This window comes from Marmota marmota, unplaced genomic scaffold (assembly GCF_001458135.2).
Source record: "Marmota marmota marmota unplaced genomic scaffold, marMar, whole genome shotgun sequence".
In the NCBI taxonomy this organism is placed as follows: domain Eukaryota; kingdom Metazoa; phylum Chordata; class Mammalia; order Rodentia; family Sciuridae; genus Marmota; species Marmota marmota.
This window is the reverse complement of record NW_026000026.1, coordinates 30,506,395-30,515,844: the sequence shown is the minus strand read 5'-3', so window position 1 is coordinate 30,515,844 and position 9,450 is coordinate 30,506,395. Positions and strand designations below refer to the sequence as shown.

The 9,450-nt window shown below is 41.6% G+C and overlaps 1 protein-coding gene across 2 annotated transcripts in view; it reads left to right on the top strand.

The window, feature by feature from the left end:
- Slc23a2 (solute carrier family 23 member 2) overlaps positions 1-9,450 on the top strand; it is a 123,824-nt gene that overhangs the window by 52,447 nt on the left and 61,927 nt on the right. The window lies entirely within an intron of this gene.

Sequence of the window (9,450 nt, the reverse complement as noted above, 5' to 3'; positions counted from 1 at the left end):
CATTTTATTTTCTCCTTCTCCTCCTTCCCCCCCCCCCCCCCGTTTCAGATATCCAGGTTTTATCTGACTTCTTTTGAAATTCTCTTCCTCTTAAGAGCATAAATTCATAAATCAAGACAGTGACAGAAGGCAGAGATAGCTCATTGGGGTACAGTGCAGAGCCTCTCAGTGGCATCACCTAAGATGTTTGGTATGGGGCTCTGGTAGATTATTGTGATTAATATTTATGAACAAACGACCACTCTGATGTAATGATTATTGGTGGGCAATCTGTCCACCATTTTGGAGGTATTACGGAAAGCTTGGCCCTCGTCTCTAATGCCAATCCAATAACGAGAATGTGGTGTTAAGAGAAAAGAAAAAGGAAGTTTTATTGCTTAGCAAAGGAGAAACAGTGGGACTCCCATCCCAGAGGCTGTTTCTCCCCACCAGGGAGAGCAGAGGTTTTTAAAGAGGTGATCCAAAAGGAATACTGTTTCCTGAGACTTGCGAGGCAAACTCAAGGAGGGGAAGATGAGGGAGGAGAAGACCTGGGAGATCAGATCAGGAAGGAGAGATCAGGAAGAGGAACAAACATGTCCATTTAAAAAATATGTCTCAGTGGCAGAGCATCGAGGGCTATTTTCAAAGCATAAAGTAGACCACTGTTGCAGAGAGTTGGGGGATAGGATATTTCGTTATTGGTGTCATCTTGCCCCACTTTCTCACTTTGGCAGATTATTTCTATGGGTGTGTGTTTGAGTTCAGCAAAAATTAAGTTGGGCTCTGGGAATATGTGCCTTTGTGTAACTGCCCAGCTTTAGGACTTGTTTTGATTGATTCCATATTGCAAGGCATTTACCTTGAAACTGAGTGTATCAGTCATTTGAGGTGGGTAAAGAAAAGAGATTTCTTTATCTCTCAGTTTTGGAGCATGGAGGTGGTTCTCTCCAAGGCTGCCCATGCTGAATGTCATCACAGAGGGGGCATGAGTGAGAGGGGGAGATCACATGTTGAGATGGAAGCCAGAGTATGATTCAGAGGTCAGGCTTGCTTTTTTGGGGGGCAGTACCAGGGATTAAATGTAGGGGTTATTCTACCTCTGAGCTACATTCCCCGCTCTTTTTATTTTTTGAAACAGGGTCTTGCTAAGTTGCCGAGGCTGGCCTGGAAATTGGAATCCTCCTGCCACAGCCTCCTGAGTAGTTGGGATTAAAGGCCCCCAGACAAGCTTGCTCTTTTATAATAAGCCTCTTATAAGTTATTAACTGGGGGCCCTTCCAAAAGCAGTGCCCCCGGATGACTTTCCATAAGGTTCCACCTCTTGAAAGTCCCACGACCTGTTAACATGGAGGACCACGCTCCATATCAGCCACAGCCAGGCTGTGACATTGGGTCCCCCTTCCCTTGTCAGATGTGCTCTGAAGCTTTTTGTTCTGGTAAATTTCATTGTATTAAAAATTCTGCACCAAATTAATTTCATGACCCACTAGTGGGTACTAACTTGAGAGTGAAAAATAAGAGTAAGAGTTCTTGGTTTTGGAGAAGGCTGCAGGACAATTGAGTGTTTTTCAGTCACGCCCTGTGAGCATAGTTGTCATCACAAGATCTAATAATAATCACTACTTACAGGTCCATTCATTATTGCTAGATCTTTAAATGACATAATTATAGCTAGGATCAGCATCAGCATCAGCATTGTAAGCTTCCTAAAGCAGTGGACTATGTATTGGGTAACTAATTTTATTTGAAGGGAGTTGATCATATATAAGTTGAAGATATTTGTTCTAATAATCTTTTTTGTTTTACGTGGATTAAAAGCACTTAGGTCACATGTTTAGCATTTAGCAGAATTTAACGGGAGCAGCCACAGTTTGACTGTAATCCTTTAATAATGGGGTTTAAGCACAGAACCACAACTTGGCTTTTAAAATGCGCTTTATCATTAAACCTGGTGGCTCTTGTTTTTGTCTTGGTGAAGACCAAAGTTTCAGCCGGCAGCTTGGGGTTTTGATGTCCTCATTCCCAAAACACCTTCTTAGCCACACTCCCACCTGTCTGGATAGGTTGGTGCAAGAAAAAATAGCTTTATCTCAGCCCAGGTTGCTCTTCCCCAGGGTGGATCTGAGGACCACAAGCATGAGAATATTTTTGTGTTTGTTAAAAGTGTAGCTTCCCAGAGCAGACCTTTGGAATCAGATTTTGAGGAGGGACATTTTTTTAAAAAATGGAATTATAGAAATTTTTCAATTTTCCCTTCTAAAATTGGCTTTGTTGAGGTAGAGTTTACCTAGAGTAAGTAGGTATGCATACATGTGGGGCCCCCAGTGTCACAATCAAAGCATAAAGCATGCTCCCATCACTCCTGAGCTCCCTTTTCTCCCTTAGGAAGTCCTTCCCTGCCTCCATTCCTATACTAGGTAGCCCCTGACTGTATCCTGTCCCTGTAGGTTAATTCTGCTTTTTGAGAATCGTCTTGTTTCTGACTTCCTTCACTCAACGCAGTGTCTTTGTGCTTTATCCATGCAGTTACTCAGGGCGTCGTTTGCCTCCTTTCTACCACTGAGTAGTATTCCATTGGATGGACACATTATTCACCTGTTCACCTGCTGTCCATGGACCATTGAGTGTTTCCAGTTTAAGGCTATGAGGAATAAAACGACTTTTGAACTTTTGCTTACGAGTATGAACCACAGATTCTTACTCTTTGATCTTTTCTCTCTTATCCTTCTTATATCCTTTAACTGTAGGTTTTGTGCCGTTTTTGTAGTAGTAGTCATTCAGTGCCATCTATTTGAGTTTAATGTGTATTTCATTGGTATTTGTTGGCCATCTGTTTTATGCTAACAGCTGTATATGCCAGGGGGGATTCTACACTTGGGGAGAACCTTTAGTGGTTAATTCTTTCAGTGATCAGAGGCTTTGTATATTGTAAATTATATGCTGGGAACTCTACTAGGTGTTGACCATGGTAGTATATGTTTTTTAGGTTCTTTTCAGAAACATGGGGTTTTAGTATTTAATTCTAAGAGTAGCTCAGTCCTTAAAACCTCTGGTTGGAGGTCCCCGTGGTGTTTACAGCCCTGTAATCCCAGTGATTTGGGAGGCTGAGGCAGGAGAATCCCAATTTTGAGATCAGCCTCAGCAATTTAGCAAGAGGCTGTTAGAAAACAAAAATAATAAAACAAGGGCAGGGAATGTAGCTCAGTGGCAAAGCACCTCTATGTTCAATCCCAGTACAAAAAAGAACACAAAACCTCTGTTTGGCTAATACTGGCATACTTTCAAGTCAGTATCTTAAGCCACAGTGAGGGGTGACACTGATTCCTGGATAGGAAGAGAAATGGCCAGGTAAAAAACATTGAGTACAAAAGAAATGACTACTTGCCAAATAGCCCATAAACTAACCCTTGTTTTGCATTTTTACCTGATTATGGGTGACTGGAGAGCTAGTAATTTCACATATTAGGTACTAAAAGATTTGTTAGTGATTGAATGTTTTACTTGTCTACTTATTTATAAGTTTCCTCAATTGCTATTTTTTCTTCTTTGTCAGTCTTGTGTTTATTTTGAGGTGAGTTTTATTTTGAGACTGATGATTTCCTGCTTGCTGAAAGGTAGTGGTTTTTAACCCTGGCTGCCGGGGAGCTTTAAAATAACCTAGATGCAAAGCATAATTTGCAGAATCTTTACTTTTCTCCTGTGTTTTCTGATAAGTTATTTTAGAACTTTAGACGTGAAAACATTGCTCCATGCTGCTGTGTCTTTAGCTCTCAACAGAAATTTCCTTTATAGTGTGTGTGTGGCAGGGGATGCTGTAAAGGGAGCCACCACTGCCCTGGGTTGGAGTGTGAAGGGAGGAAAGAACTGTGCTAATTGCAAACATCAGCAGGCTCTCGGGGGAGAAAGGGAGCCTATTTTTCATTGCTGAGTAAGTAATTTTAGAAAATATAGAAGAGTATAAAAAGAAAAATAAATTATTTGAATTTGATTCATGTTTTGTCATGTGAACATACACTTTACACAGATATTGTGGGTTAGTGTTGTACCTATATATTTTTAAAGGGATTAATTGCTTTTAATCCTTTTAACTCATGGCCTCGTTTTTTTTAAAAAAATCATATTCAGCATTTTCTACTCAATTTTTAATTGTGTTTAGTAATTTTAAGAGGATCTATGCCTTCTTAACCAATTTTTAAGTCCACAATACAGTATTGGCAAGTATATCACATGTTGTATCACAGCAGATCTCGTCCCCCAATCCTTATATATAGTCCCATAGCAGCCTTTTCTTTTTAAACCTTAGGCCTTGCTTTTCTGGATTTTATTACAGTGAACCAGTTGTCTTGGCATGTATGTTGGAAAATCCGTATCTTGTGCTGTGATTTGAAGTGGCCCATGTCATGCCCGTGTCAGCCGTGGGTTCTTTGTTTCCTGGTGTTAGTTTGATTTTTTATCTCTCTTAAACCCTTCTGTTTCTTGCAGCCTTAGATTTGGTTTCTAGCTGAGAGAGCACATTCCTCTTACTATTTTTCAGACCTTTGTGGCTATTCTTGATTATTCTTCCAGAAAAAAATTTCTAAGAACCCTTCCCGTCTTCCTTTGGGGTATTAACTAGTAATTATTAATTCTTTACGGTCGTGTTTATTGGAAAGTGAACACATCCTGGCAGTAGCTTTTCTGTTCAGGACTATTGTCCGCCTCTTTGGTTATTCAGTTCTCATGTTCCTTAGTAATATTTTATTGTTTTCTTCATACTTGTGATAAATATTTATAAATAAAATTTAACATATTATTGGCATTCTGAGCAGGAGTCCTTCCTTTCATTTTCATTGGGTTCACAGACTTTCCTGTGAATAACTTGGGTTTTGTGGGCCAGATGGTCTCTGTCATAGGTTCTTCTTTGTTGTCGTTCACAGCGTTTTTAAAAAATGTAAAATCATTCTTAACTGGAGACCAAGAGGCCAGCTGTTGGTTTGCCAGCCTCTGATGTAGACACTTAATGCTGGCATTTGGGAAATGTTTGATTCGGTTCCATTGAAAGTATCTTGCCTTTTTTTTTTTTTTTTTAGTACTGGGGATTGAACTCTGGGGCACTCAACCACTGAGCCATATTCCCCGGCCCCACTTTGTATTTTATTTAGAGGCAGGGTCTCACTGATTTGCTTAGCGCCTTGCCATTGCTGAGGCTGGCTTTGAACTCTCAATCCTCCTGTCTCAGCCTCATGAGCCTCTGGGATTACAGGTACATACCACTTCTTCATGTGTTTTGTAACTTGTTATTTAATTGCAGATTCTCTGATTTTCAGATCTCTTAATACAGTTGTAATTTGGACTTTTCCTTTTGAATACTTTCTCATCTTTGTGTACAGTGCTGATGTTACCAGATCTTAGGCTCCAACACATCAGGTCCAGCCACTTGTCCCAAAAACCAAACAGAAAAGTAATGGTGAAAAACAGAGTAGGTACCTACAGCGTGACTGCACTGGGAGGGCAGGGGGGGGTCCATATTTTCAGCCCTATCTTTGAGGGACTGATAAAGTCTGAAGGTTTTGTAGAAAAAATGAGGGCAAGGGTGGCAGTTTGCACAGCTGGAAGCTTTGCAAATCCACCAAAGCAGATGCATATTGATCAGGTATGGTCTGGACCATCATTATCTCAGGATTGGTGAGGTGAGGACTTTGGTTTATCACAAGATGCTTATTGATCAGGTCTGTTGTTCCTGGAATCAGGTGGCTCGGGAGCACAGGAGACAGATGCGAAATGGAGACAGAGATGCAGATGAGAGTGAAGGCTCTGAGTGCCTTTTAGACTAGCAGTGATGTTGAATCACTGACTTGTTCCTGACGTAATGCACCTGCCCTGTCAGGTATAGGTGTGATGCAGTAGGAGTATTAAGCAAGAATGACTGTTACATATTGGGTTTCTTTAAAAAGAAGACAATACCTCATTCCAGAACTTTTGAGGAAACTTTAATATACAAGCCAACTTCAGCGCTGGGAGCCATAGGTCTGATAGTGAGACTTTAGATTCTGCCTCTTGCTCCTGCAGCTGGCTGGGCAGGCAGGTGGACATTGTCTTTCTGTTTTGAGACCATCTTCATGGTCCTGAGACACAGTGATGAGGTGATAATCAGAGGAGGTATCGACAGAAGATACCCCAAGAGAAAGGGGCAATGTACAGGCTGCCCATTTTTGAGGGATGGCATGTTCAAGATCCAGAGGATTAGAAGAGGGCCAGCACCTACAAAGAACTGAAGCAGAGCACGTTAGGAGGGGGCTAAAGCAAGACCTGGAGAGGAGGTTGGGAGGTTCCTTTCGTCTCTTACTCATCCTGCTGTCATCATCATGATGTCGTCATTATTCCTGGGGAAGGAATCTTGTCATTCTGAAACTAATTGTCAAGCCATCAAAGAGCATGCTAACATTTTACAGGATGCTCTTGGTGGTTGCAGAATGGACAAGTGTTTGGGGCCATCAAGATGGAACAGGAAGATGATTTAAGTTCTTGGGGAGATGCTGCTGAGAGATGATGGTGACCTGTTCTGAGGAGTAGCCAGGTGGGTGGGAAGAAATGCAGATTGGGGAGTTCCTGATCTGATGAAGGTGGCAACCCCTCGTTTCACCCCTTTCTGTTGGAGTAACTTAGTTACATTAGTACTTCGGTGACCACCTCAGTATCTGAGGACCATTAAGATGGTTGTAACACAGAGAAATAATGGCTGCCTGCCTGCTTAGCCAGATGGCTATCGGAATAAGAGGCAGAATCCCTGGAAAAGGCACCCAGCTGTGTCCCTTAGCCCTGGAGCACCCTCAGGAATGACAGAGAGGGAAGAAACCAACTGCAGGTCTTGTGGAGGCAGTGCTCAGAGCCAGCTGGCATGGACTCTGTTTGTCCAGGGAAGTCATCTGTAGCTGAGCATTGAAAGGGAAGTTTTATGTCTTGTTTGTGTAAGTAGGACAGGTGAGAAAACTGATTAAAGTTCGAATCCCTTTCCACTGCTTTTGGCTCTGCATCCTTTGGTGAGTAGCTTTACTTCTCTGAAGCTCACATTCTGCTTTTGTGGAGTCAGAGGGCACATCAATCATATGCTCACTGGCTACTAATAACTGCCATTTATATAAGGACAGGTAAGAGATGTTCCTATCGCATGTTGGCACTTAGCAACTAGAAAACTACTCTTATTCATCCTGCTGTATCTTCATCCTGGTCTTTCATCCTTTGGCTCCTCCTTCCCCTGTCAAGTGGTCAGGGACAAGACAGCAGGTAGACTTGCTTATTCTTTTTCTTTTTGCAGGGAGAAGGATGAGGGCCATCATGAGTTGGTGAACTCTCCCCAGATTTTCCTTCTTGTTTGAGTATCACTTTGAACACAGACCCTAAACTTCACTCTGCCCTCTCCCTTTGGTTTTCATCTTTTGCATTTTGCCTGTGGACCTTGGCATTTACCCACACAAAAGTTCATCCTGTGTGGATGAAACCTCTGATCTCAGGTTGATGTGTGGTTTCTGGCCTTGTGGACTGGGGTGCGGAATGCTCTCTTTTGGGAACAGTTTCCAAGATGAGGGGAAATGTGTGTGTGTGTGTGTGTATAAATTATATATTCAGTTGTAGTTGGATTTTATTTATTTATTTTTTACATGCTGCTGAGGATCGAACCCAGTGCCTTGCGTGTGCTAGATGAGTGCTCTACCGCTGAGCCACAAGAATATATATTTTTTGTTCAGTAGTCACTGTGTTCCTCCCCTCTCTACCCCTACTGCTGTCCCCTTCCTGATTCTGAAGCCCTCTCCCTGCTTCCTTCCTTAGATCCCCTTTTCTGTGCACTGAGGATGTTGAGCAGCACCCTGGCCTTTTCCTGCTAGAGGCCACTAGCTCTCTCCCAGCCTTGACGGCCAAAAATGCCTCCAGATCTTGCCACGTGTCCTCTGGAGAGTGGAATCATTATGGGTTGAGAACCACTGCTTTAAACAAGCGCGGATATGTCAGGATTGAAAATGTAGCCCCCAGAAGAATGTGCTGGGTGAACCCAGCTCTCTCTATTATACCAATGCAAGTTGATGTTCCAGCAGCTGTTTCTTTTCATTTTCTCTTTTTACCCTCTGACTGTTGAACTCTCAAACTTTGCATAATTCTTTTTTTTTTTCTTATCTGTTTGTATTTTATTCCCCTTCCTTGCTCAGCCACAGGATTTGTTGAATGAACAAGTGTCCCATGAAGAATTCCTTGAACAGAGTTTCCTACTTGTATTTCCACACTCCATGTACTAGCCTGTCTTCACATTTGCAGGGCATTTTGGTTGGATTATTTGTTCTTGACGGGAAACTAATTAATTGGTGGTAAAATGTGACCATGGGCTCTGCCCCTCCCACAGCTGCATGTGAGCATGGTTATTTTCTTTATGAAAATCCAGGCATATGTAGGCACGTTTTATTTATGTGTGCCAGCCCATGTAGGGATCCCGTGTGCCCTCTCATTTTCAAAGCTGAGATCTCCCAATGCTCGCTCGTTAATCTAGGGTGGGTCACTTTTATTGTTTAGGTCTCACTAAACAATAGTGATGGTTAAAAAAAATAGTGATGGTTAAAAAAATGGTTTAAAATCGAGGTTTTATTTTCTGCTCCTTCACTGAGGCTTGGCTGCATAGAATTGTTCTAGAAACTTCCTTATTTTGACTTTTTCTTAGATTTTTCTCTTAGTTCAAAGTATTACATTATTTCTTTTTTTTCTTCTTTAAAAAAATTTTTTTTGTAGTTGTAGATGGACAGAATGTCTTTATTTTATTTTTATGTAGTGCTGATCGAACCCAGTGCCTCTTATTTCTTTAATAAATGCCAGAGTCTCTCCGATTTCTTTGGGCTTGTCAGATGCATTCTGGGTCTGGTAATGTTGATCCCTCTCCTCCCACCTCCAGTCCTTTCCTGTTTCTTTCCACTTTACCTTCCTTTTGGGGGGCAAGAGAGAGGGTTTGAGTTTCTATTTTAGGTTTATTTTGTCATTTCATTCATACTGAATGTTTTGACTCCCTTTTTTTTTTTTTTTTTTTGTGGTATTCTGCCCATTTTAAAACTCACCTTGCTTCCTTCCTGGAATTCTGTGTGAGCATTTAATCCTAGGTTGATTTTATTTCCTCTTTTTAATACTTTGAATGCCTGCCTCTGCCTTTAATGGGGCACATGTAGCGAATTTTGACATTTATTCAGTCATGATAAATTGCCTGTGTCCACATCATCCCGTGTGATAGCCACTAGGCACAAGTGGCTATATTAAATTTAATTAATTAAAATTCAATTTCTCATTTGCACTAGGCTCATTTCAAGTGCACATAAGAGCCACAGGTGGCCAGTGTGACTCCTGGTCAGGGCAGATACAGAACATTGCTACTGCATAATATTCTGTTAGGTTAAACTGTGTTATGAGATATATCCTAATGCATGTCAGAGACTTACCTTAATTGTCCCCCCCCCCCCC